This window comes from Cervus elaphus, chromosome 25 (genome assembly GCF_910594005.1).
Source record: "Cervus elaphus chromosome 25, mCerEla1.1, whole genome shotgun sequence".
Classification (NCBI taxonomy): Eukaryota; Metazoa; Chordata; class Mammalia; order Artiodactyla; family Cervidae; genus Cervus; species Cervus elaphus.
The window spans coordinates 7809949-7836364 of record NC_057839.1 but is presented as its reverse complement, the minus strand read 5'-3'; positions in this window follow the sequence as shown (position 1 = coordinate 7836364).

Below are 26416 nucleotides of genomic sequence, written 5' to 3'. Positions count from 1 at the left end.
CTTACTTCATATCTCAAGTGCTCTCTTTTTCCCACCCAGAAGCTGCCTCCAGACTGGCCTCTTCTCTCTGGGAGGCTACTGTACCAGCTCAAATCCGCTGGGCTGTCCCTCCCACCGGAGTGGCTCTGCTGGGCCACTCCCCCACTAGACACCCAGGAGCCTCCCTTCCGAGGCACCGCTGGGCACGGAGGCAGAGCTCGGGGTCTCCGACGCGGTGCCCAAGGGCCTGGGCAGAGGTGGAGCCTGAGACTGAGGTGCAGGGGCTCTTGTAAACACCCACTGTGTGCCAGGCAGCGGGAAAATCAGAAACAGGACAGAGGCAGCGCTGCCTCATGGGCGAGCAGTCTATGACATCAAAGGACAGTTATCCAGTGTGCACAGCTGGCTCCAGACCTAGTAACCCTACACAGGCATGCACACAAGTACAAATGTACACACACAGTACATATACATATACACAGTACACACACATGCATACACACACATGCACATACTCGGCACACACATATATACAGTGCGTGCACAAATGTATACACAGGATAGATGTACATGGCACACATGTGCACATACATACATGTATGCACACACAAGGGTCACATATATACAGTACGTGCACACATATACATGTGCACACATGCACACACATAAATGCACATATATATACAGGACATACACACATGTACACACAGTACATATACACTGTACACACATACACATGTGTGCACACATAGTACACACACATATAGAGCACATACACACATGTATACACAGTACACATGCATATACACAGTGCACACACCTGAATACACATATGTGCGCACACATAGTACACACACATATAGAGCATATACACACATGTATACACAGTACACATACATATACATAGTGCACACACCTGCACACATGTATATGCGCACACATAGTACACACACATATAGAGCATATACACACATGTATACACAGTACACATACATATACACAGTGCACACACCTGCATACACGTATATGTGCACACATAGTACACACACATATAGAGCACATACACACATGTATACACAGTACTCATGCATATACACAGTGCACACACCTGCACACACATATATGCGCACACATAGTACACACATATGTATATACAGTACATATACACATGTACACACTCAGTACACAACAACAATGAAATATATTGTTTTAAGAATATGAATAACGACATACAAAATGCAGGGGAGAAATCTCTGCAGGGATCCATGTCAAACTGCTAACAGTGGTTACCTCTGGAGATGAGGGTTGTCCAGAGGGACTTGAGCCTCATCTAGAGTGCTCATCCCCTGAGAAGAATGTATTCTTGTTTAATTTGTGCTCTAAAAATTAATTTAGAAAAATGATCAAATCCGGGAACATGGTTAACTCATGATAACTGTATTTTTCTGGGAAGAGCATCCAGGGTGCTGACCGCTCCTCTCAAGGCAGAGTAGAAGAAACACAGGAGGGGTGGACAGACTCCAGTGGAGGAGGAAGCCAAAGGCCCCGCTGCCCCCCACCTCTAAGAAACACAGGAGTGGGTGGACAGACTCCAGTGGAGGAGGAAGCCAGAGGCCCCACAGCTCCCCACCTCTAATCACGCTGGGGCTGTGCACCCACGTCAGCCTGGCCCCCGGGACTGGGGAATTTCCCGGAAGCCTGAGACATCCTGAGAAAACCCATCTTCTCACGGCCTTTGGGCAAAGGGAGTTGGGTGAGTGTCTTTGAATTAGCATTTTCATCATTTTTTCTGTCTTCTACAAAATCCAGCATATGATGAGTGGTCGTAGGGGTGAGGCTTCAGAGAGGAGAGGTCAGGATTTTATTAGGTCTGGTACCCAGAAGAGAAATGTTTTTTAGACAAATCTAACCCCAGGGTCAAACAAACTTTTGACAATGATTTTTAAAGAAGTTTTTTTATTCCATGTTTGAATGACACACATAATATATGAAAAGATTCTCTTAAACGTTAAAACCATCTTGATGAAGCTGAGATTCCCTCTGCCCCCCACTGCCCATTGGGTGCCCTCTGGAAAGTGACCATCCTACCTGACTTGATGAATGCCCTTTGGAACCTTCTTGAGGCCTTTATAAACATACATAGACCTATCAAAATACGTCATTCTGGCTTGGCTGTTTTTTTTTTTTTAAGTGTAGCATGCTATACATATTCTTCTGCAGCTTTTTTCCTCTTAACAAGCGTTAGAGATCTCTGTTGGTTCACACGGATCTTTTTTCTTCTTTTTAAATCCTATAAAGAACCACAGCATTGAGGTGGCATACATTATTTAACTATTTAATGCAGTGATTATTTAAAAGAAAATGAAAAGTATGTGTCAATTTATAAAGAAAACTATGCCTCTCCCCCAACCACACACCCAACTCTGAACCTCAGTTTCTTCATTTATAAAACGGAGTGTGTGTGTGTGCTCAGGCGTGTTCACCTCTTTGCGATCCTGTAGACTGTAGCCCAGCTTCCCAGTGGCTCAGCTGTGAAGAATCCGCCTACAATGCAGGAGACACTGGAGATGCAGGTTCAATCCCTGGGTTGGGAAGATCCCCTGGACGAGAGTATGGCAACCCACTCCAGTATTCTTGCCTGAAAAATCCCACAGACAGAGGAACCTGATGGGCTGTAGCCGGTGAGGTCGCAAAGTGTCGGACACAACCGAAGCAACTGAGGATGCATTCACACAGACTGCAGCCCGCCAGGCTCCTCTGTCCATGGGGTCCTCCAGGCAAGAATACTGGAGTGGGTTGCCATGTCCTCCTCCAGGAGATCTTCCTGACCCAGGGATCACACCTGCATCTCCTGCATTAGCAGGTGGATTCGTTACTGCTGACCCACCTGGGATTCCCATAAAATGGAGGCATGGGCCTGAGCGACCTCTGTAGGCGCTTGTGATTTAAACGCTATCTCTGCCGCCCGTGGTGCCCGCGCTGGAGGCCCGCTCCTGCGCCTGGTCGCCTCTGTAGCCACAACTGCGCTGGGGTCTGTGTGTGCCAGCCGGCCTCCCCTCACCCAGCTCCTGGCCTGCCCCCACCCCCACCAGCTTCTCAGGTCTGCTGTAGCTCCTCGGACAGGCCCGTGACGAGAGAGTGCACACGGAGCCCCCACAGCGACCTTGAAATGGTAGGTTTGTCTCACCACCATGCTCCTCCAAAGCAGGCACACTTGGTTTTGTCTGGAACTGTCTGGAAATGGAGACAATGGGCCCAGTACATGGTCTCCAACTCTCAGAAACTGGAGACTTCAGGCAAAGGACAATTTCTTTACACCAAGTGTCCTTTCTGATCAGTGCAGAGGAGTGGGAGGCTCAGGCAGAAATGGGAGGCTCGAATGCACCTGACTGCCTGCTTCCACCTCAGCAGGGAGATGGCCAACACTTTGTCCTGGCTGCCCCCCAAGAGGGCTGCCCTCCAGAGGGACACAGTTGGGGTCTGCCTCTGCATGGCTCCATCACCCACAAAATACGGGCATGCTCAGTCTCTCCATCGTGTCCCACTCTTTGCCACCCCATGGTCTGTAGCCCACCAGGCCCCTCCGTCCATGGGCTCCTCCAGGCAAAAATACTGGAGTGAGTTGACCATTTCCTCCTCCAGGAGATCTTCCCGACCCAGGGATCAAACCTGCATCTCCTGCATTACAGGCAGATTCTTTACCACTGAGACACCTGGGAAGCCCTCACAATATAACACCTGTGTCTTATAAGTGCTTTCCATCCATAAGCTCACTTAGTGATGCAAAAACCCTGTGAAGTAGGTTCTGCTGTTATCCCCATCTGGCAGATGAGGAGACGGAGGCCATCACCCCGTAAGCACAGCTACTCCATGGCAGAGCCAGGCTCAAGCAGCCTGTTTTCCAAATCGTGACACTGGGCACTCCCTGTGATCTCACCCCTTTGGAGGGGTTAGGAAGAACTTTTCTTACTGAGGGTGCTGGTAACAAGAGGACTTAACCCAGGAGGTATAACGGAAGAGTCATTTATGGAGCCAAGGAGGCATGAGTTCCAACTGTAAACTTTTTCTTACCCCAGGACCTTTGCACATGCTATTTCCTGGCCTGGAATATTCTCTCCATCCTACCCATCCTCTCCTTATCTCCTTTTGCCTAACTCTTCCCGTGGCTGATCTTTGTAAGACTTATAGACCAGAGCTGGGCATAAAATGTTCAGCCAAGAGACTGGCACATAGTAGGTGTTCAGTAAACAAAAGAGAGGCTTGGAGGAGTTCTGGTGAGGCACCACCGATGACATGGAAGTGACAGGGTTTGTACGTGGGAGTGTGCCGAGCAGGCAGGCCCTCGACTGTCTCCCCCACCCCACCCCACACTTCTGGGGGCCCTCTTTCTGAGGTGATGAGAACAGAGGCTAATTGCCACCTCCTGAGCCATTTCACAGAAGAATTACTGCAAACCTCCCAGCTCCTTAGCAGGGCCCAGGCTGATCTGAGTTCTCCATGTTGTGGTTGCCATGGCAGCCAAGTGGGTCCTCACCCACCTCAGCATCCTGTTAACATCACTGATACTCTCTGTATTTTCTGAGGCAACTTTGTGCCAAGGCCTGGGCCAGACCTGGGACATGCAGAGGAAATAAGACATTCCTGAGTCCAGGGAGAGCCCAGTAAGAAGGAGCCATGAAGGGGAAGACTGGTGACTTTAGTGCACACACACACACACACACACAGAGGCATGCACATATACTCTCGAAATCCTTGAACACAAATAAAAAATCGAGGCATCCACAAGCTTGTTGGTGGGGGGAAGGGGAAGAGACATACATAGATTATGGAAGTGATGCTCTGATTGTGATTTACAGGCCATAGGAGAGCAACCCTACTGTAGCCAGTATTGTGTCCCAGCTGTATTAGTTCTCTACCACCACGTAACAAATTACCCCCAAACTAAGCAGCCTAAAGCAACAAACATCGATTATCACCCAGTTTCAGAGGATGAGGTATCTGGGAACAGCTGAGCTGGATTGTTCTGGCTCAAGCCCTCCCATAGGGCGGCAGCGGCTTGTCAGTGAGGCCAAGTCTCTGGACGGACACGTGTCTGCCTCTGAGCACCTTCACGTGCTGCTGGCTGGAGGCTGCGGCTCTCGGTCCCGCAGGCCTCTCCACAGGGTTGCTCATGATATGGCTTCCCCCAGAGCAAGTGAGCCAAGAGAGTGTGCACAAGTGATCCACAGAGGAGCCAAGGGAGAAACCACAGCTTTCCATGAGCTAATCTTAGAAGCGACATGCCCTCACTCCGCCCTGTGATGTGGGTCACAGGGACCGGCCAGCACAGTGAAGAGGCGGCTGCACGGGACGTGAATGCCAGCCTGAGGGACCACAGGGCCACCCTGGAGGCTGACACCACACCCCAGAAAAGCCTTTCCTCTTCTCTTGCTAATAAGACCCCAGTTTCGATCAGACAATCCCTCCTTAGCTCCAAGGAGAATATATGATTTATTTGATTTAATCAGGTAATCCCATATTCCTTGTTGGTTTAAAGCAGTTGATCCAGATCTGTCCAAGGGAAATTAAGAAGCTCTTGAGAAAGCTTTTCCCCCCTGCTACAAGGAAGAAACCACCACGCCTTCTTCAGATGTCATATGCTGACTTGTCTGAAGTTGTGGCAGCCGTTTTTCAGTCCTGAGGAAAGTCATCACCATCAACGAGATGCCACAGAGGAAAGACCTAGTTGTGCCTCAATTAACCAGTTCTGGAGCTGCCATATCTCTAGACTGCTCGTTAAGTGAAATGATTAGTTCCTCACTGCTTCAGCTTCTTTTCGTTGAGTGTTCTGTTGTATTTGACCAATGAAGTACCCCAATAGAAACAGGCACCGTGCCAGACACGGGGAACTCAGGGCAGGCTTCTGAGAGGAAGGGCCTCGATGAGTGATTAGAAAGTCACTAGATAAACCAGTGGGAGAGAGCATTCCAGACAGTGGGAAGAGCCTGACAGAGGTCGCAGGTCATGGAGTCAAGCTGAAGCGGCTGGACTCTCTCCAGGGGTGATGGGAGCCGCAAGGAGGGATATGGTTTTGCTTTTCAGAAGGGCCCCTCTGGAGGCAGTGCAGAGGGTGCAGAGCAGGCAGAGAGGCAAGAGAGAAGCGGGTGAGCCGTCTCTGGCTCATGTTTGGACCCATCCAGACCAGAGGCCTAGCTCCCTGCAGAGGGGTGAGCAAAAGGGCTGTACCAAGGCCCCGGCCAGATTCAATAGCCTCACCCCCCAGAACTCTGAGGAGGGACTTAGCTGTAGAAAGTGACAAGGTCAGGTCACGTCACACCACTCGGGGCTCTAAAACCACCCTGTGCTTTCTCATCACACAGAGAGTAAACTCCAAATTCCTCTCCTGGCCTCACAGGCCCCATGGGATCTGGCCTTGGCCAACCAGTGTCTCTGGTTCTCGCTTCACCCCGCGCTCCTCCTTGCCTAGCATGCTCTAGTCTCTAGATGTGCTGGCCCTCTGCAGGCATGAATGCCGAGTCGCTCAGTCATGTCCAGCTCTTTGCGACCCCATGGACTGCAGCCTGCCAGGCTCCTCTGTCCATGGGGATTCTCCAGGCAAGAATACTGGAGTGGATTGCCATGCCTTCCTCCCGGGGAATCTTCCCAAGCCAGGGATCAAATTCAGGTCTCCCGCACTGTAGGCAGATTCTTTACCATCTGAGCCACCAGGGAAACCCAAGAATACTGAGTGGGTAGCCTATTCCTTCTCCAGGGGATCCTCCTGACCCAGGAATCAAACTGGGGTCTCCTGCATTGCAGGTGGATTCTTTACCAGCTGAGCTGCCAGGCTGCTGTCCCACAAATGTGCCAACCCTGCTCCGCCTCAGGGCCTTTGCACGTGCTGTTCTCTGCCTGGAATGAGCCTTCTGTGGCTTCTCACTTGCTGCCTGTGGCTTAACCTTCTGGGCATGGCTCAGAGGTCATCCTCCAAGAGGGGTCTTCCTGACATCCACATCCACACTAGGTCTCCTCTTCCCCTGTTACCGTCTACTACACCATCCTGCTCATCTCCCTGCAGCACTATTGCTACTGCAAAATATCTTGTGTGTTTTTCACTTGCTCTGTATTGTCTATGTGATTGTCCATTGGCCCCAGTATCCTGCTTCCTACTACCTCTCCCTAGTACTAGAAGATCCCCAGCACAGCTCCTGGCACAAACTGGGTTAGATAAATATTTTTCAGCTCATGTCCACATCTTTGCCTTCATGTGGAACATGAGGCCATTGAGGCAGATAAGAAATCACTCTCAGAGGCAGTAATATTTCCAACCCATTTTCCCATATTACTGCTGTTATGTCTGAATCAATCCCAGGCAGATTCCATAAATAACTTCAAGGACAGAGACTGTGTATTTAACTCCCCACAGGGTCTGAGTACTGTGCTATGCAGAGACATGTAACTAGCACTTGTTTGTTCAAACTGATGGTGATGATGATAAGTTTGGCTTTTACACACCAATTTTCAGAGATTGCTCTGGACTTTCTATTAGTCAAATCATCAAACTTCTGAGGACCATGGAAATAGACATGTGAGGTAGAGCCCTTACCCTGAAGAATTTGCAATCTCAACAGAGAAGCCAGTTGAAATTCCAGAGATCACAGCACAGGACAGAGGAAAGGATGTGGACTCTGGAGTCAAACAGGCTTTGGTTTCAAACTCCACCTCAACCACTTACTGCTGTGTGACCCAGGAAACACCTTAACCTCTCCGTGTCTCTTTTACCTTGCTTACAGATGAAGATAGTCATTCTCACCTTAAAGGGTTGTAAAAACAAAATTTGGTAGATAGCGCTGCCCCCAAAATGATCATCAGGAATATAACTGTGGCTAGATTACAGCACAATAGTCTAACGGTCACTACTGCTCGTGTCTGCAGTCAAGTGATCCAACAATCAATAAGCAAGAGCCTGTGGTTATGATTATTCTTGGAAAACTCTAATGGCAGGATACGAGAGCTCTCATCAGATCCTGTAGATTTTATTAAAAATCCTGGTCACAAAGAATAAGCTCCATGAAACCTCTCCAAAGCTATGTTTTAAAACAGAGATATGTATCACAATATTTACAAATAAAATGCCATAATGATAGGAATTTGCTTCAAAATTCCTGGGATGGGGGGCAACATGGGTGAAAGAAGTAATGAAACAAAAGTGTCTAAAATGTCAACACTGTTGTAGCTACAAGGTGAGCACATGGGACTTGAAGCTGCATTTTCTGTGTTTCTTATTTGTGTTTGAAGCATTTCATAATGGAAAGTATACTTTAAAGCTCTCCAAAGAACCTCATGAGAAACATACTCTAATTTCCATTTCACAGATGAAGAAGATGAAACACAGAGAGGTTCAGAAACTTGTCCAAGGTCACACAGCTCATTTAGCCACAGACTCAGAATTCAAAACCAGGTCAGCATTATTCCAGAACCCAAACTCTGCCCACAACACCAATCACTCGGGGAAAAAAAAATGACAAGACAAAAATCTGTGCAAATGTTCATAGAAAGATATATTTAGTCAAACTACTAAAAAAGAACAGTTTTAAGAAGTCCAGACTGAGGTATAAGTTGAAGGAAAACATTTCGTTTCAATCATCAATCTAGGGGAGAAAAAGAAATCCTGGTCCTTCTCCTCCAGCCTGGTTCTGTTTCTCTTCCTCTCGGATTTCAGAGGGTAGTAATAAGCAAGGGCTTCCCTGGTAGCTCAAGCAGCATAGAAACTGCCTTCAATGCAGGAGATGTGGGTTTGATCCGGAAGATCCCCTGGAGAAGGAAATGGCAACCCACTCCAATATTCTTGCCTGGAGAATCTCATGGATAGAGGAGTCTGAAGGGCTACAGTCCTCGGGGTTGCAAAGAGTCGGACATGACTGAGCAACTAACACACATACAGTAATAAATACCAATAGCAGTAAATGGGTCTTATCTTCCCAACAGGCTGACCACCTGTATCTCCCAGAGACACCCACACAGGCCTGAGCACAGCACTGACCCTCCACAAAGGCCGCCAGTGTGGGGCTGGATGGAGAATGGGGAATGCATCACGGTTCTTTAGCCCAACAACTAGAGTTCAGATCCGGCTTGCCCACTCCGAGACGTGTGACACCGTGTAAGTCACTCTCTCCATCTGACCCTTGCAGGGCCCCTAGCACACTGCTGGGCAGGTAGGACTCGCTGGAGAACATTTCCTGTCCATCCCCGCCTCCTCACTCTTACAGAAGCAAACCCAGCATAGTCGCAGTAAGCGTGAATCCAGTGCCCTGTATGGGGGACCGGATTCTCCATGTATGAATTGTGAGTTGTGAAAACTGACGTGCTCAGGCTGGAGCTGGGTCAGCCCCCGCACTTTCAGCATCTGTGGGGGCTCAGAGAGAAGGCAGATGAATGGGCGGACTGCGCATCTCTGGCGAAGCAGCTCTAGCATTTTCAAGCTTGGCACTGCCACCAGATGACTCCCCTCTCACATGGAGGATAGAGCGGGGGCTCACCTGTGTACCTGGGCAGCATCTCTCTAGAAAACTGGGTCCCCGTCAGGGCATCTGGAGTGGGTGTGGCCGTCTCAGCCAGAGAGAGCTTAGAGTGAGGGAGATGCCTGACCGCTCGTTTCAGATGAAGACGCAATCAACTGAGAAACAAATTAGAATCTCATGGGTTTGTCTGCCATCCAGGACTCTGTCCACCCCAGAATGCTTTTAAAAAGAGGTGAAAAAGAAGCCCTCTGGTGGCGAGTGAGCCAGCTGCTGGAAAAGCCTTCTATGAGCACGCGGAGAATAAGAAAGCAGCGACTGCCCCCATCTGGCAGGAGACAGGAAGACAGGACTCGTTTTTTTTTTTTAATTTTAATTGGAGACTAATTACTTTACAATATTGTGGCGGTTTTTGCCATACACTGACAAGAATCAGCCATGGGTGTACATGTGTTCCCCACCCTGAACCCCCCTCCCACCTCCCTCCCCCTCCCATCCCTCAGGGTCGTCCCAGTGCACCAGCCCTGAGCGCCCTGTCCCATGCATCGAACCTGGACTGGCGATTCGTTTCACATGTGGTAATATACATGTTCAATGCTATTGCCTCAAATAATCCCTCCCTCGCCTTCTCCCACAGAGTCCAACAGTCTGTTCTTTACATCTGTGTCTCTTTTGCTATCTCACATATAGGGTCATCGTTATCATCTTTCTAAATTCCATATATATGCGTTAATATGCTGTATTGGTGTTTTTCTTTCTGACTTACTTCACTCTGTATAATAAGCTCAAGTTTCATCCACCTCATTAGAACTAATTCAAATGCACTCATTTTAATGGCTGAGTGATATTCCATTGTGTATAGGTACCACAGCATTCTTATCCATTCGTCTGCCGATGGACAGCTAGGTTGCTTCCACGTCCTGGCTACTGTAAACAGTGCTATGATGAACACTGGGGTACACGTGAAGACAGGACTCTTGATTAAAGAGCCAAGAGTCCCAACAGCCCCAAGCAGACAAAATAGCCAGTAAAATTTACCTTTCAATGAGCACCTACCATGTGCCGGGCTCTTTTCGTGAGCCTTCTTATTTAATCCTGACAATAATCCTTTGAGTGCCCATTATACGGAATAAAACACTGAGACTTTAAGCAGTTTGCTGCTCTGGCCAAGGTCACTCAGTTGTTCAACATGGGTCAAACCCAAGCCAAAGAGTCCCAAAGCCCAGGCTCTATTTGCCTTATGGGGAGGAGAGAGGAAAGGATGCAAACAGCATTTATTAGCATCATCTATGCCCTGGACAGCAAGGCTCCTTTGTGTTTGTTATGCCCAATGTCCGAATCCCCGAGCGGGAAGAGAGAAGGCCTCCAAGACAATGCAACTCACAAAAAGGGAAGTTTATTGCTGACTCGAGTCAGGGCTCCTGCCGCATCCAACGCAGTGGTGCGGGGTCAGAGAGCCCCAAGCCCAAGCTGTTACACAAATTTATAGGGTGAGCACACGCCGTTGGTAGTTGGTTTAAGGGGATAAAGCAATTTCATTGGTCAAAACTTTCGCACGCACGGGACTTTCCCGGGCAGGGGTTTCCGCCCCGTTCCTAATTGGCAAACAGCGGTCAGTGTTAAGCGAAAGCTGATCCAGGTGGTCTGATAATCTTACCACCCAGAAGTAGGAAGGCCTACTCCTAATCTAAGCTGCCTGCCATGGCATTACTTCTGCTCGCCTCACATTGCCCCCTGTCTGTTGTTCAAGTAGAGGAATCTTCCTCTTTTCCATCTTGGGCCACTGGCTGATATCGAATAGCACTATAAGTGGACCCAGGAGGGTGGAAATTAAGGTAGTCAGCCAGGGGGAGCGTTGAAACCGAGACTCAGACCATCTCTGCTGGGCTTCCCGTCTCTCTTTCGTTGTGCCAGTCCCTCTCTCACTTTTGCCATAGATTCTCTTACCACTCTTGTATGGTCTGCATTGCATCTACAGCGGCTCGTAGGGAGGAAAGCCCTTGGCCTTGCAGAGATAGTGAAGCTTGGTTAAATTGCACCCATATCTGAGGTACTTGGCCCTGGGGATTGCGCCACACTCGGGGCTACCAAATCTCTGTTTCCTTCGTCCCGTTCCCGGGACCCATCTCAAGAGGTTACACAGCTCCAGCTCCTGCAATAAGCTTTCCATGCCACCACAGGTTTTCCAGTTATTTCTTATGTTGCCTGGGCACGCGAAGAACCCTTCTTGGCCGAGTTTTCTCCCGGTCCCTATGGCCCCCCCATGGCCCGAATTGTGGGTATTTCCCCTGGGGTCCTTCCCCGGGGAAGACCCCCCTCAGATCCACACGTGATTGCAGTGAACACAGGGTCCAATCCCGTCGACCTTGACAGCGGTAGGAGTGGTAAGGAGAACAACATAAGGGCCTTTCCATCTAGGTTCTAATGTTTTAGATTGGTGCCGTTTTACCCAAACCCAATCACCTGGGCCAATATTATGTGAGGGGATGGCCCCCTTATTTTGACCCTCGTGTATCTCTCAAATCAATTTCCAAACATGGTTATGCACCTTACTTAAGGCCATCAGAGTTTGCTGGAATTGTCCCAAAGTCCTGCTCCTGCCAGCCCAAGACTGAACAAGGTTGCTATGGTGATCGCACTGATTGGCTCTCTCTTTTGTCTTAGCATTTCCCGGTCCCAATATGAGTACATAACCTCTTCAGAGTGGTAAAAGATTTTTGGCATTACAGCAACCAAGACATAGAGGGGGTGGCAGGCATTTTCCTTCGAAAATAGGACACACAGGAGGGGGTCTTCCATACAGAATCTCAAAAGGGGTAAGATTCAGCTTATAAGGGGTGTTACGTGCCCGAAAGAGTGCGAAGGGAAGGAGGGTCACCCAGTCCCCGCCAGTCTCTATTGCCAACTTTGTCAAAGTTTCTTTTAGGGTCCGATTCATTCTCTCAACCTGTCCTGAGCTCTGGGGATTATATTCACAATGTAACTTCCATTTTGTCCCCAGAGCTTGGGCCAGCCCTTGTACAATCTGACTCACAAAGGCAGGTCCGTTATCAGAGCCCATAGTCACTGGCAGCCCATACCTAGGCACTATCTCCTCTAAGATCTTTTTAGCAACCACTATTGCTGTCTCTCCCTTAGTGGGGAAGGCCTCCACTCACCCCGAGAAGGTATCTTCCAGAACCAACAGATAGCGATACCCGTACTTGCCTGGCCTTACCTCAGTGAAATCTATCTCCCAGTGTTGCCCTGGCTCTTCCCCTCGGTACCTCGTTCCCGTGTGCTGCTTCTTCTCTGCCCTCATTAGCTGGCACGCTTTGCAAGCCTGAATTATCTCTCGTACAGTTGCATTTTGTCGAGGGAAACTCAGGCAGGCCGTCTGGAGAAGTGTTAGGGTCTTTCTTTCTCCCAAGTGTGTAGTTGTGTGCAGGTGTTCACACAGGTGACGACCCAGGATGGTAGGCAATATCAGGTTGTTGTTTTGATCTCGGTGCCATCCATCTTTGTCATCCTTCTGGAGGGTGGTATCCTCGTTGATCCAGGCACCAGTTTGGGGCCTCTTTACTTCCCTCATACAAGGGCCCGGCCCTCTCAGCAAACCCCATGATCTACAGTCTTCAATATCCAACAGTCCCCAGAAACTCTCTCACCTGGCAGGGGGTCTTGGGCTCTGGTATCTGTAATATTGTTTCCTTCATGGCCTGGGCTAGCCACCTTTGCCCCTGCCTGATCTTATACCCCAAATAGGTGACCTCTTGCCGGGCTATTTGCGCCTTCTTTGCACTAGCACGATACCCCAAGGTGCCTAGGGTCTGTAAGAGGTCCCCAGTGGCACGGCTGCATGCCTCCTCTGTGGTTCCAGCCAACATAAGGTCATCTACATATTGTAGCAGAATGACCTCTGGGTGGCGAGTCCGATATTCGTAGAGGTCCTTACTCAGAGCCTCATTAAACAAGGTAGGGGAGTTCTTGAACCCCTGTGGGAGGCGGGTCCAAGTTAGTTGTACTACCGGTTGGCCTTCCCCCTCGGTCCACTCAAAGGCAAATATCTCCTGGCTCTGGGCCGCCAGGGGTAGGCTGAAAAAGGCATCTTTCAAGTCTAGCACAGTGTACCAAGTGTACTCAGGCAGTAAGCTGCTCAGGAGGGTATACGGGTTAGGGACAGTGGGGTGTATGTCACTCACCCATTTGTTGACTTCTCGCAGGTCTTGGACAGGTCTGTAATCTGTCCCCCCTGGATTCTTCACTGGCAGTAAGGGGGTGTTCCAAGGGGATTGGCACCGCTTGAGAATTCCGGCATCCATGAGACGTCGAATGTGGGGAGTGATCCCCCGCCGAGCTTCCTGGCTCATGGGGTACTGTCTCACCCTCACGGGAGTTGCCCCGACCTTTAGCTTGATGACGACCAGATGTCTCTGTTTGGCCAGTCCCATTCCTGCTGTTTCTGCCCAGGACAATGGGTACTTATGGAACCCACGGTTGTACATCTGGTGCTATGGTCTCTGAGGGCTTAGGCACAAAAAGTCTGTATTCATCTCTTAAGGCTAGGGATAAGACATGTATCGGCTGTCCAAGTCCATCCGTGACTGTCATTCTCCCAGGGTCAAAATGAATCTGAGCATTAACTTTAGTCAACAAGTCTCTTCCAAGTAGAGGGGCTGGGCATTCTGGTATCACCAAAAACGAATGGGACACCTGGTGGGTCCCCAGATCTACTTTTCGTTCTGTGGTCCAACAATATCTTTTTGTCCCCGTGGCTCCTTGCACCAAGCTGGTTTTCTTAGACATTGGTCCCAGTTTTTTATTTAAAACAGAGTGTTGGGCACCAGTATCTACCATGAAGCCAATGGGTTTCCCCTCCACATGTATGGTTACCCAGGACTCGGGGAGGGGTGCCAAGTCTTGACTCCCCTAGTCACTGTCTTCCCCCGCATATAGAACTCGAGTTCTAGGGGAGATTCTCTCTCTCTGGGTCGTTCCTCTCCTCGGGTCCCTCTTAGGGCACTCGTTTTTCCAGTGCCCCTGTTCTTTGCAGTAGGTGCACTGATCTTTCTTTAGGGCCTGCCTTTTTGGTTTCTCTTTTTCTCTCGTCCGGGGGTCTCGAGGTTCCCTCAATTCTGTTCCGGCCTTTATCCCCACAAAAAGAATCTGGGCTAGCTCCCTCTGGTTCTTCCAGTTTTCCCTAATTCGTTCTTCCCTTTCTTCTGGGGTAAATACCTTTTCAGCTGCTTTCAGTAAATCCTGTATCGTCTGTTCTCCCAATCCCTCTATCTTTTGTAATTTCCTCCTAATATCTGGGGCTGCCTGATTTACAAACGCTAACAGAACTGCAGCGCGTGACTCCTCAGCCTGGGGGTCTACAGGTGTATATTGCCTGAAAGCTTCCATCAGCCTCTCTAGGAAGGCTGCTGGGCTCTCAGTGGGCTCTTGCCTTACTAAATTTGCCTTTGCCAAATTTGTCGGCTTTCTAGCTGCGGCCCGCAGGCCAGCCATCAGAGTCTGGCAGTACACTCGAAGACGCTCCTTACCTTCCGCTCGCTCAAAATCCCAGTTAGGCCGCAACAGAGGAAACCCCTCGTCCACGAGATGAGGCTGGGCGGTTGGCCTCCTGTCGACCCCCGGGACCTGTTTCCACGCCTCTGCCAGAATTCGCTCCCGTTCTTCTGTGGTGAAGAGCACCTGCAACAGCTGCTGACAATCGTAATCTAAGAGGTCAGAAGAGAGAGAAGAGAATGATGCACCAGAAGAGAAGGAGACCAGAGACAATGCCGGCACACACACAAACACGGAGAGCCAAAGACAAACACACGGACAGACAAACGCTGGCCGACAACACAGCACTGGGTTTTCGGGCCCCCTGAGTTTTCTTGTCTCCCGGTACTAGGTTCACCTTACCGAATGGTGTCCACTGCTCACCAGACTCGGGATCAGGAGAGGAACTCTCCTTCCCACAGAGCCGGCTGCCTTCCAGCGCACTCGCTGGCCTCGGTCTTGCGCCGGCTGGAACGTCCAGTCCGTTCCCAACCCTCTATAGAAAGCTTTCTCCTGTGCCAGATACCTTCCTGCTTCACAGCAGGGCCTCGGATTTACACTGGACTTTCCTGTCCTGCCTGAGCACCGGTGCTATTATCTATCCTTCCCCTCTGTCCTGGAAGTGTTCTCTTCCCCCAGTCAAGGGATCCCAGACTAGCCCCCAAATGTTAAGCCCGATGTCTGAATCCCCGAGCGGGAAGAGAGAAGGCCTCCAAGACAATGCAACTCACAAAAAGGGAAGTTTATTGCTGACTCGAGTCAGGGCTCCTGCCGCATCCAACGCAGTGGTGTGGGGTCAGAGAGCCCCAAGCCCAAGCTGTTACACAAATTTATAGGGTGAGCACACGCCGTTGGTAGTTGGTTTAAGGGGATAAAGCAATTTCATTGGTCAAAACTTTCGCGCGCACGGGACTTTCCCGGGGGTTTCCGCCCCGTTCCTAATTGGCAAACAGCGGTCAGTGTTAAGCGAAAGCTGATCCAGGTGGCCTGATAATCTTACCACCCAGAAGTAGGAAGGCCTACTCCTAATCTAAGCTGCCTGCCATGGCATTACTTCTGCTCGCCTCACAATGATAAGAGCCGCCAACACTTTCCAAGTGCTTGCTACGAGTCCACTGTGTTCTGTTCTAAGGGCATTCTCCAAGCAAGCTCCATTCACCTTCATAATAACTCTGGGAAGTAAGTGCTACTGGTATTTCCAGTTTATAAAAGAAGCTCAGAAAGGATAAGCAGCCAGGATTGCCCAGAAGTAAGCTGGGCCCTGACCCAGGTAGTCCAGAGGCAAAGCCTGTATACATAACTGGTATACTGTGAACTTCTCAGATGAGCACGCATCCTTTTGAACAGGGAAAGCTCACCATGCTTGATGAAGATAGTATCTGCTAGATTGCTTCATTGTACCCTGGTCCTCTTGTAACTGATGAGTAAAGTGTAGGACAGCTCTGCAAGACCATGCAACAGTTCTGTTCAGCAGATTTTCACCTACTGGCTTTAGCATTCACTCACAATCTTCGCCTGCAATCAATTATTGCTTACTAAATGGTGATTTTATACTTCTTTCATCCCTTCTAAATGTATTCATTGGTACTCTGAAAGAGAGCTCTCTTTCCTCTTCTTCAGTGTTATTATAGATTCATGGATTTTAAAAATTTGATATATTATTATCCATTTTCATTGCTCTTCTTTTTGATATTTAAGTCATGCCCAAATTGACCAGTGGGAGACCCTTCAAGCAAACTCCTGTGTCCTTTTTGTCCTTTCTAAAAAACATCGCTGTGTTTACTTTCGGCTGCGTCAGATCTCAGCTGGGACACACACGCTCCTCGCTGCTTGTGGGGTGCGGGCCTCTCTTTGGTTGTGACATGTGGGCTCAGCTGCCCCTCGGCGTGTGGGATCTTAGTTCCCCGACCAGGGATCAAGCCTGTGTCTCCTGCGCTGGACGGCAGAGGGAAGTGCCTGCTCTTTGTCCTTCCCTCTCGTCTTCATCGGCCTTGAAGCTACAGACTTAACCTCTGCTCTCCTCCATCCCCCAACTCAGGAATCTGTCATTTTCTCAGAGTTCTTTTTGGTGAAAAATGGTGTTTAGAAACCAACACCTAAGGGATAGATGTGCTAACTGTTGCTTTACTTTAGTTTTAGCTATCAGTTTATAATGATTATCTCAATTCAACCTCAACACCACAGGTTTCCTTGGCATGTTCCCCCATTCCTATTTACATCTTCCTTCTTCCAGAGTGAGAACTCTGGCTCGTAATGACATCAATATATGAGTCTGTTTCACAGCACACACAAACTACTACACCTATATCACTAGCAACAGCAACAACAAAAACTCTACTAAGTAAAGTTCATGATTTACTTGAAGTTCTTTTCATCCTTAAAATACATCCAATGAAGCGTTTGCAGTCACAGTCATGAAGCTGCTTCTAAGCTCTCGGTTGTTGTTCAGTCGCTCAGTTGTGTCTGACTCCGCGACCCCACGGACTGCAGCATGCTTGCCAGTCCTTGCTGTCCCTCATCATCTCCCGGAGTTTGCCCAAGTTCGTATCCATCGAGTCGGTGATGCCATCCAAGCATCTCATCCTCTGTCGTCCCCTTCTCCTCCCGCCCTCAGTGTTTCCCAACATCAGGGTTTTTTCTAAGGAGTCGACTCTTCGCATCAGGTGGCCAAATATTGGAGTTTCAGCTTCAGCATCAGTCCCTCCAATGAATATTCAGGATTGGTTTCCTTTGGGATTGACTGGTTTGATCTCCATGCAGTCCAAGGGACTCTGAAGAGTCTTCTCCAACACCACAGTTCAAAAGCATTAATTCTTTTGCGCTCAGCTTTCTTTATGGTCCAACTCTCACATCCATACATGACTACTGAAAAAAAATCATATCTGTGACTAGACAGAACTTGGTTGGCAAAGTAACGTCTGCTTTTTAATATGCTGTCCAGGTTTGCCATAGCTTTTCTTCCAAGGAGCAAGCGTCTTTTAATTTCATGGCTGCAGTCACCATCTGCAGTGATTTTGGAACCCAAGAAAATAAAGTCTCTCACTGTTTCCATTGTTTCCCCAGCTATTTGCCATGAAGTGATGGGACAAGATCCCAGCTTTTTCACTCTCCTCTTTCATCTTCATCAAGTCTCTTTAGTTCCTCTTCACTTTCTGCCATAGGGTGGTGTCATCTGCAAATCTGAAGTTATCAATATCTCTGGGTAGTTGGTATCCATTTTACAGTTTCTATTTGTATTTAAATTTAGGGTTACTTTCCCATCATTTCTATTTCATCTTATTTTTTGATTAGGTAAACTATTTATTTAAAATTCAAAAACTGTGAAAGGATAGTGATTCTCTTATTCCTATCTTTTCTGCACCGTTCATACCTACTCTCATACCTATTCTCATGATTTTAGTATTCTTCCCATGTTTCATTTTTACAAAACAAAAAATATAAATACATAGACATATATACATAGATTCTTCTTTCTCATAAAAAAAGATCATATGCTATAAGTACTTTTTTGCACATAAAAATAAATCTTACTCAAATAGCCAAAGCAATCTTGATAAGAAAGAACAAAGCTGGAGACATCACACTTCCTGATTTCAAACTCTATCACAAAGCTATGGTAATAAAAACAGCCTGTCACAAGGGATTAATATCCAACATTTATGAACAGCTCATACAACTCTACACTGAAAAAACAAACAGCCCAGTTTAAAACAGATAAATGTTCTGAGTAGACATCTTCCCAGAGAAGACAGCAGATGGCCAGCAGGTACATGAAAATGTGCTCAACATCACTCATCATCAGGGAAATGCAAATCTAAACCACAATGAGATACCACCTCACACCTGTCAGAATGGCTATTCTCAAAAAGACAAATAGCAAATGCTGATGAGGATGTGAATAAAACGGAACCTTTGGGTATTGTTGGTAGGAATGTAATTTGGTCCAGCTACCATGGAAAACAAAATGAAGTTTCCTCAAAAAATTAAAAATAGAACTATTATATGGGACTTCCCTGGTGGTCCAGTGGTTAAGAATCCTCCTGCCAATGTCAGGGACAAGGCTTGGATCCCTGCTCTGGGAAGATTCCATATGCTATGATGCAGCTAAGCCCATGGGGCAACTAAACCCATGAGCTAAAAACTCTGTGTCCTTGCTCTAAAGCCTGCTAGCTGCAGCTAGAGAGTAGCCCCTGCTCACTGCAACTAGAGAAAGCCCATGAGCAGCAAGGAAGATCCAGGGCATCCAAAAACAAATAAATTCATAATTTTTTAAAAAGAACTACTATGCATTCAGCAATTCTACTTCTGGATATTCATTGGAAGGAAATGGAAACACTAAAAAAGATAAATGCACTCCCATTTTCATTGCACCATTATTTACAACAACTAAGACATGAAATAACTTAAGGGTCCGTGGATGGTTAAATGGATTTTTTAAAATGTAGTATACATATGTGTGTGCATGTATATAGGTATGGGCTTCCCAGGTGGCACTAGTGGTAAAGAACCAGCCTGCCACCAGACAGAAGAGATGCAAGTTTGATCCCTGGGTCAGGAAAATCCCCTGGAGGAGGTCTTGGCAACCCACTCCAGTATTCTTGCCTGGAGAATCCCATGGGCAGAGGAGCCTTGCAGGCTATGACCCTTAGGGTCGCAAACCATGGGACACGACTGAAGTGACTTAACACACATGCATATACAGGCATACACTGGAATATAATTCAGCCATAAAATGAAAGAAACCTTGCTATTTGGAGTAATATGAATGGACCTTGAGGGCCTTATGCAATGTGAAGTAATTCAGAGAAAGACACGTGATGTAAGATCTCACTTATATGTGGAAGTAAAAAACAGCACTGAAGAACAAAACATAAATATAAAGAATAGATGGGTGGTTTCCAGAGACAGGGTTTGGGCAAGGGAGCCAAAATGGGTGAAGGGGGTCAAAAGGTACACATCTCCAGCTCTAAGATAAATAAGTCATGGGGATGTAACACAGAACAATGCATGTAACTATAGTTAATAACACTGTATTGTATACTTGAAAGTTGCTAAGAGAATAGATCTTAAAAATTCTCACCACAAGAAAGAAATTGTAACTATGTGTGATGACAGATGTTAACTTACTGTGGTGATCATTTTGCTGTATATACAAGGGTTAAATCATTATGTTGTACACCAGAAACTTGCATGATGTTATATGTCAATTATAACAAGAGAAGACTCTCAAGAGTCCCTTGGACTGCAAGGAGATCAAACCAGTCAACCCTAAAAGAAATCAACCTTGAATATTCACTGGAAGGACTACAATACTTTGGCCACCTGATGCAAAGAGACGCTGATGCTGGGAAAGATTGAGGCAAAAGGAGAAGGGGGCAGCAGAGGATGCGACGGTTAGATGGCATCACCGACTCCACGGACATGAATCTGAGCAAATTTCAGGAGGTAGTGAAGGACAGGAAGCCCTGTGTGCATGGGGTTGCAAAAAGTCAAACTCAACTTAGTGACTGAACAACAGCCTGTCAGTTGGATCAATTTTTTAAAATACATCTTGGCGGACTTCCTGGTGGTCTAGTGGTTAAGACTCCATGCTCCCAACACAGGGAGGCTGAGTTTGATCCCTGGTTCAGGGAACTAGATCCCACATGCCACAGCTAAAGATCTTGCATGCCACAACTGAAAGTTTCTACATGTGGGGGTTTTCCTGGCGGCTCAGTGGTGAAGAATCCACTTGCCAAGGCAGGAGTCACGGGTTCGGTCCCTCCAGGAAACCCCACACACTGCAGAACCGAACCTGTGTGCCACAGCTACTGAGCCTGTGCTCCAGAGCCCACGAGCCCCCAGGTGCCACAGCTACTGAAGCCTGGTATTCTAGAGCCTGTGCTCACCAACAAGAGAAGCCACCACAACGAGAAGACCACGCACCACAATTAGAGAGTAGCCCCGCTCGCCACAACTAGAGGAAAGCTTGTGCAGCAGTGAAGACCCAGCACTGCCATAAATAAATACATTTTAAAAAATCACATGCCACAACTAAAGATTCCACACGCCACAGCTAAGACCTGCACCTTCAAATAAATAAATAATTAAAAAATAATACATCTTGGAAATTACTCCATGTCAGTTCCTAGAGATCCTTTCAATCTGTTTGAAAAATTAATCTTTAATGACATAATCAATAATGGCTCTCTTCTGGTGTTTTTAAAAGCTGAACCTTGCATGTAAGGCTGACGGCTCTCTAAGACCCCTCCGGTCACCATACCCACGTGCAGCCCTCCCCAGTCTGGTGTTTATCCTCCGAGCTCTCTCCCCACATGTGTGTCACCGTATGCATACTTGGGGAAGATTTCCTTACTACATTAGAAACATCACTCTGCAGACAAATGCTTTTGACTTAATAATGCACAGGGATTCAGCCATGTCACTAGGGAACATCCCCCCTTTCCTGCTTGAAGAAATTCATCAGATCTTACAAGCCCAGCTCAAATTCACCCCCTCTAAAGATCTGCCACAACGAAAAGTATACAGTGGAGTAGACAGTCTCTTTAGTAAGTAGTCCTGGGGAAAGTGGACCATGTGAAAGAATGGAGTTAGAACACTTCTTAACACTATACACAAAGATAAACTCAAAACGGATCTAAATGTAAGGACAGAAACTATAAAACTCTTAGAGGAAAACATAGGCAGAACACTCTATAACATAAATCACAGTAAGATCCTCTATGACCCACCTCCTAGAGTACTGGAAATAGACACAAAAATAAACAAGTGGGATCTAATTAAACTTAAAACCTTTTGTACAACAAAGGGAACTATAAACAAGGTGAGAGAACAGCCTCTAGAATAGGAGAAGATAATAGCAAACGAAACAACTGACAAAGGATTAATTTTCAAAATATATAAGCAACTCATGAAGCTCAATATCAGAAAAACAAACTACTCAATCAAAAGGTGGTTAGAAGACCTAAACAGACATTTTTCCAAAGAAGACATATAGATGGCTAATAAACACATGAAAAGATGCTCAATAACACTCATTACAAGAGAAATGCAAATCAAAACTACAGTGAGATATCACCTCACACCAGGCAGAATGGCCATCATCAAAAAGTCTACAATCGTAAATGCTGGAGAGGGTGAGGGGAAAGGGAACACTCCTGCACTGTTGGTGGGAATGTCAACTGATGGAGCCGCTACGCAGAGCAGCGTGTGCTCAGTCACTCAGTCGTATCTGAGTCTTTGCGACTCCATGGACTGTAGCTCCTCTGTCCATGGGATTCTCCAGGCAAGAAAACTGGAGTGGGTTGCCACGCCCTCCTCCAGGGTATCTTCCCAACGCTGGGATCGAACCCAGGTCTCCCACATTGCAGGTGATTTCTTATCATCTGAGCCACCAGAGAAGCCCAGTATGGAGATTGCTTTAAAAATGTAAAACTACCAAATGACCCAACAATCTAACTACTGGGCATATGCCCTAAAACCAATTGAAAAAGACACATGTACCCCAATGTTCATTGCAGCACTGTTTACAAAAGCTAGGACGTGGAGGCAACCTAGATGTCTACTGACAGACGAATGGATAAAGAAGCTGTGGTCCATATACACAAGGGAATAAAACTCAGCCATAGAAAGTCTCACATTTGAGCCAGTTCTAATGAGGTGGATGAACGTTAGAGCCTATTCTGCAGAATGAAGTAAGTCAGAAAGAGAAAAACAAATATCCTATATTAACACGTATATTTGGAATCCAGAAAGATGATAGTGATGAGCTTATTTTCAGGGCAGCAGTGGAGACGTAGACACAGACACCAGACTTGTGGCCACGGGAGAGGGGCTGGGAGAAGGAGAGGATGGGACGAATGCAAAGAGCAGCACGGAAACATACACACCACCACATGTACAATAGATGGTCAGCGGGGATTCGCTCTATGACTCGGGGAGCTCAAACCGGGGCTCTGTGACACCTCGCTAGAGAGGCGGGATGGGGTGGAGGTGGGAGGGAGGCTCAAGAGAGAGGGGACATATGTATACCTATGGCTGATTCATATTGATGTATGGCAGAAACCAACACAATATTGTAAAGCAATTATCCTTCAATTAAAAATAAATCAGTCCAGTTCAGTTCAGTCACTCAGTCGTGTCCGACTCCTTGTGACCCCATGAATCACAGCACACCAGGCCTCCCTGTCCATCACCAACTCCCAGAGCTTACTCAAACTCATGTGCTTCGAGTTGGTGATGCCATCCAACCATCTCATCCTCTGTCGTCCTCTTCTCCTCCTGTCTTCAATCTTTCCCAGCATCAGGGTCTTTTCAAATGAGTTGGTTCTTCGAATCAGATGGCCAAAGTATTGGAGTTTCAGCTTTAGCATCAGTCCTTCCAATGAATATTCTGGACTGACTTCCTTTAGGATGGACTGGTTGGATCTCCTTGCAGTCCAAGGGACTCTCAAGAGTCTTCTCCAACACCATAGTTCAAAAGCATCGATACTTCAGTGTTCAGCTTTCTTTATAGTCCAACTCTCACATCCACACATAACTACTGGAAAAACCATAGCTTTGACTAGACGGACCTTTGCTGGTAAAGTAATGACTCTGCTTTTCAATATGCTATCTAGGTTGGTCATAGCTTTTCTTCCAAGGAGTAAGCATCTTAATTTCATGGCTGCAGTCACTATCTGCAGTGATTTTGGAGCCCCCCAAAAATAAAGCCTCTCACCGTTTCCATTGTTTCCCATCTACTTGCCACGAAGTGATGGGACCAGATGCTGTGATCTTCATTTTCTGAATGTTGAGCTTTAAGCCAACTTTTTCACTCTCCTCTTTCACTTTCATCAAGAGGCTCTTTAGTTCTTCTTCACTTTCTGCCATAAGGGTGGTGTCATTTGCATATCTGAGGTTATTGGTATTTCTCCCGGCAATCTTGATTCCAGCACTTTTTTTAAAAAAAGAAGTCTGCCACAGCAGGGCAAGACTAAAGGCATCCTTCTACTCCTGGGCTCCCAGTGCTCATGGCTCAGCTTGACTGTGTCCTGACGAGTATATGGTGTGCAGTCAGCGACACACAGCGAGCCTTGGCACAGTCATAGGACAGGCCCGTAGCAGGAGGCATGACAGCTCCTGAGGGCAAGGCCCACACCTTCATTCAAGGTTCTCTCAGCAAACACTGACTGTGGACCTGCTGCATGTAAGCGCCTGGAATGAGGTTGGGCAGAGAGAGGCAGGAAAGGCAGGCGTGGCCCACTGGCCCGTATAGGGTAGTGGGTAATAAGTGGGTCTCAGACAGCTGTCTGGATTCAGATCCTGCCCCTGCCTCTTACAAACCGTGTGAGCTTGCTGATTCTGTTCTTATTTAAAATTCTAGTATTTTGTTCATCATAGATTTTTTTGCATTAATTTTGGTCTCTTTAAATATTATATTTACATAGTACTTATCTTGATTACTGAGGGTATTCCTCCCCACCTTTAGACTTTGCATCTTCGGGTGAATGCCTCACTCAGCTCACCCTAGTTCCAGGTGTGCCTTGTACAAAGGTTTAATTCCTTTGTACCTTGGTTTCCTCATCTGGACAATGGGGATAACAATAGTACTTCCCTCTCAGTGTTGCTGTGAGGATTAAATAAGCTGATATATGCACAGAGGACTTCCCTGGTGGCTCAGATGCCAAAGAATCCACCTGCAATGTAGGCGACCTGGGTTCCATCCATGGGTCAGGAAGATCCCCTGAAGAAGGGAATGGCAACCCACTCCAGTATTCTTGCTTGGAGAATTCCATGGACAGAGAGAGCAGCCTGGTGGGCTACAGTCCACTGGGTCACAAAGAGTTGGACACAACTGAGCAACTAATATCATCATCATGATGGTGCACAGAACTAATGCCAGAGCTCCACAAGGGTTAGGTAAGCGTTAAATGTCATGTGAGCACAGTGCCCGGCACACGGGGAATGTTGGCTAATAAACAAGCACTACAGTAGCTACTGCATGTTCCGTATTTAATTCAGCACCTCTTAAAATCTTCATATCAAACGGGTTTCCTCAGTTCTCTGGAACATGTAATATGTTCAGCGCTTCTCTCGCCCTGCAATGATTTATTTCTAATGTAATCTCCCAGTTCCTTTCTGAAGGATAAAAAGGTCTTCCCTCCAACCATCTCAGCATTCTTGCAGAACTCTATTCATCTTTGTCCTTGATCGTATTTTACCTTTTCCTATGGCAAGCTCTCCGAGGCTCCAGGACCCCTTCCTGGATACTGCATCTCAAATGAGACGATTTACAAATGCATCTCAATTATAGGTCATCACTCCTTCGTGACCTCGCTTCCCCTGCAAGTTCAGACTAACTCATGACGGACAATAACAGACGTGTGCTCCCATCGTATGTCTTCTGTCAGAGCAAAAACCGAGGAGTCCCGGGCCGCCTGGCCTTTCCCATTACTTATGATCTTTCAACTCACAGCCATCCATCTTTCAACTCTTCCTTTACGCCAGCTCCTTCCTGTTCTAGCTGGCTTTTAAATACAGCTCAATTATTAATCTTCTCTAATTGAACTTTTCCCTTTGCCTTTCTGACTCCCATACACAGTAATTCTTTCCCCCCTCTTTCCATATTCTCTCCACTTGCCTTCAGTTCAGAATCTTGATGCTCTAGGTCCAATTCTACGCTCTGGCTCCCCAGCCTGTTCAAATTCAAAGGAATCAATATTGATCTCCATTCCCACTTTGTACTTCCTGATTGTCCCCAGGGTCACTCAATGCCTCCATTTGGAAAGCCTCTGTCTTCCGGAACCCATTTCCCTTTTGCTGATTAAGTTCACAATGAGGGCCCCGATGCCACAGCCAAAGCCATCATGCTCCTGGCTCCACTCCCAGGCGGCTCTTCTACCCTGGCCTTCATCCCCAGGTCCTCCCGCACCACTCATGCCTACAGAAATCCCCACTGTCTGAAAAGAAAACGGCTCGGGGGCGGTCAGACACCCTGATCCCTGGGACAGGAGGCAAAACCGCCAGCGGGTTCTTCATCACAATGAGAGCACGTTTATTGATTTCCCTTGGGTCCAAGGTCTATGCAGGAGAATGGCTTTTGTTTTTATTTTTTTCCATGTCTAAGTATGTGGGGTTTTTTCCTTAAACTTGTGTTATTCACATCTCAATCGTATTGGTTTGTGAGTAGAGGGTAAGGACCATCCACTTTCTGCCTTTTGTGTTTAAAGTAACTCTTCTTAGTGGCTTCAGATAGGATCTACTTTTGTGCTCGATTCATTGGCACCAGAAAGAAGGAATTTTCTTTCTTTGCAAAGGACAAGATCTGTGAGCCCCCCTGTCATTCTAACGGTAACAGCAGCGAGAGCCCCCGTGCATGCAGAGCCTGCTGCTTGCCAGGCTCCATGCTGAGTCCTCTCCGTGAATTCTCT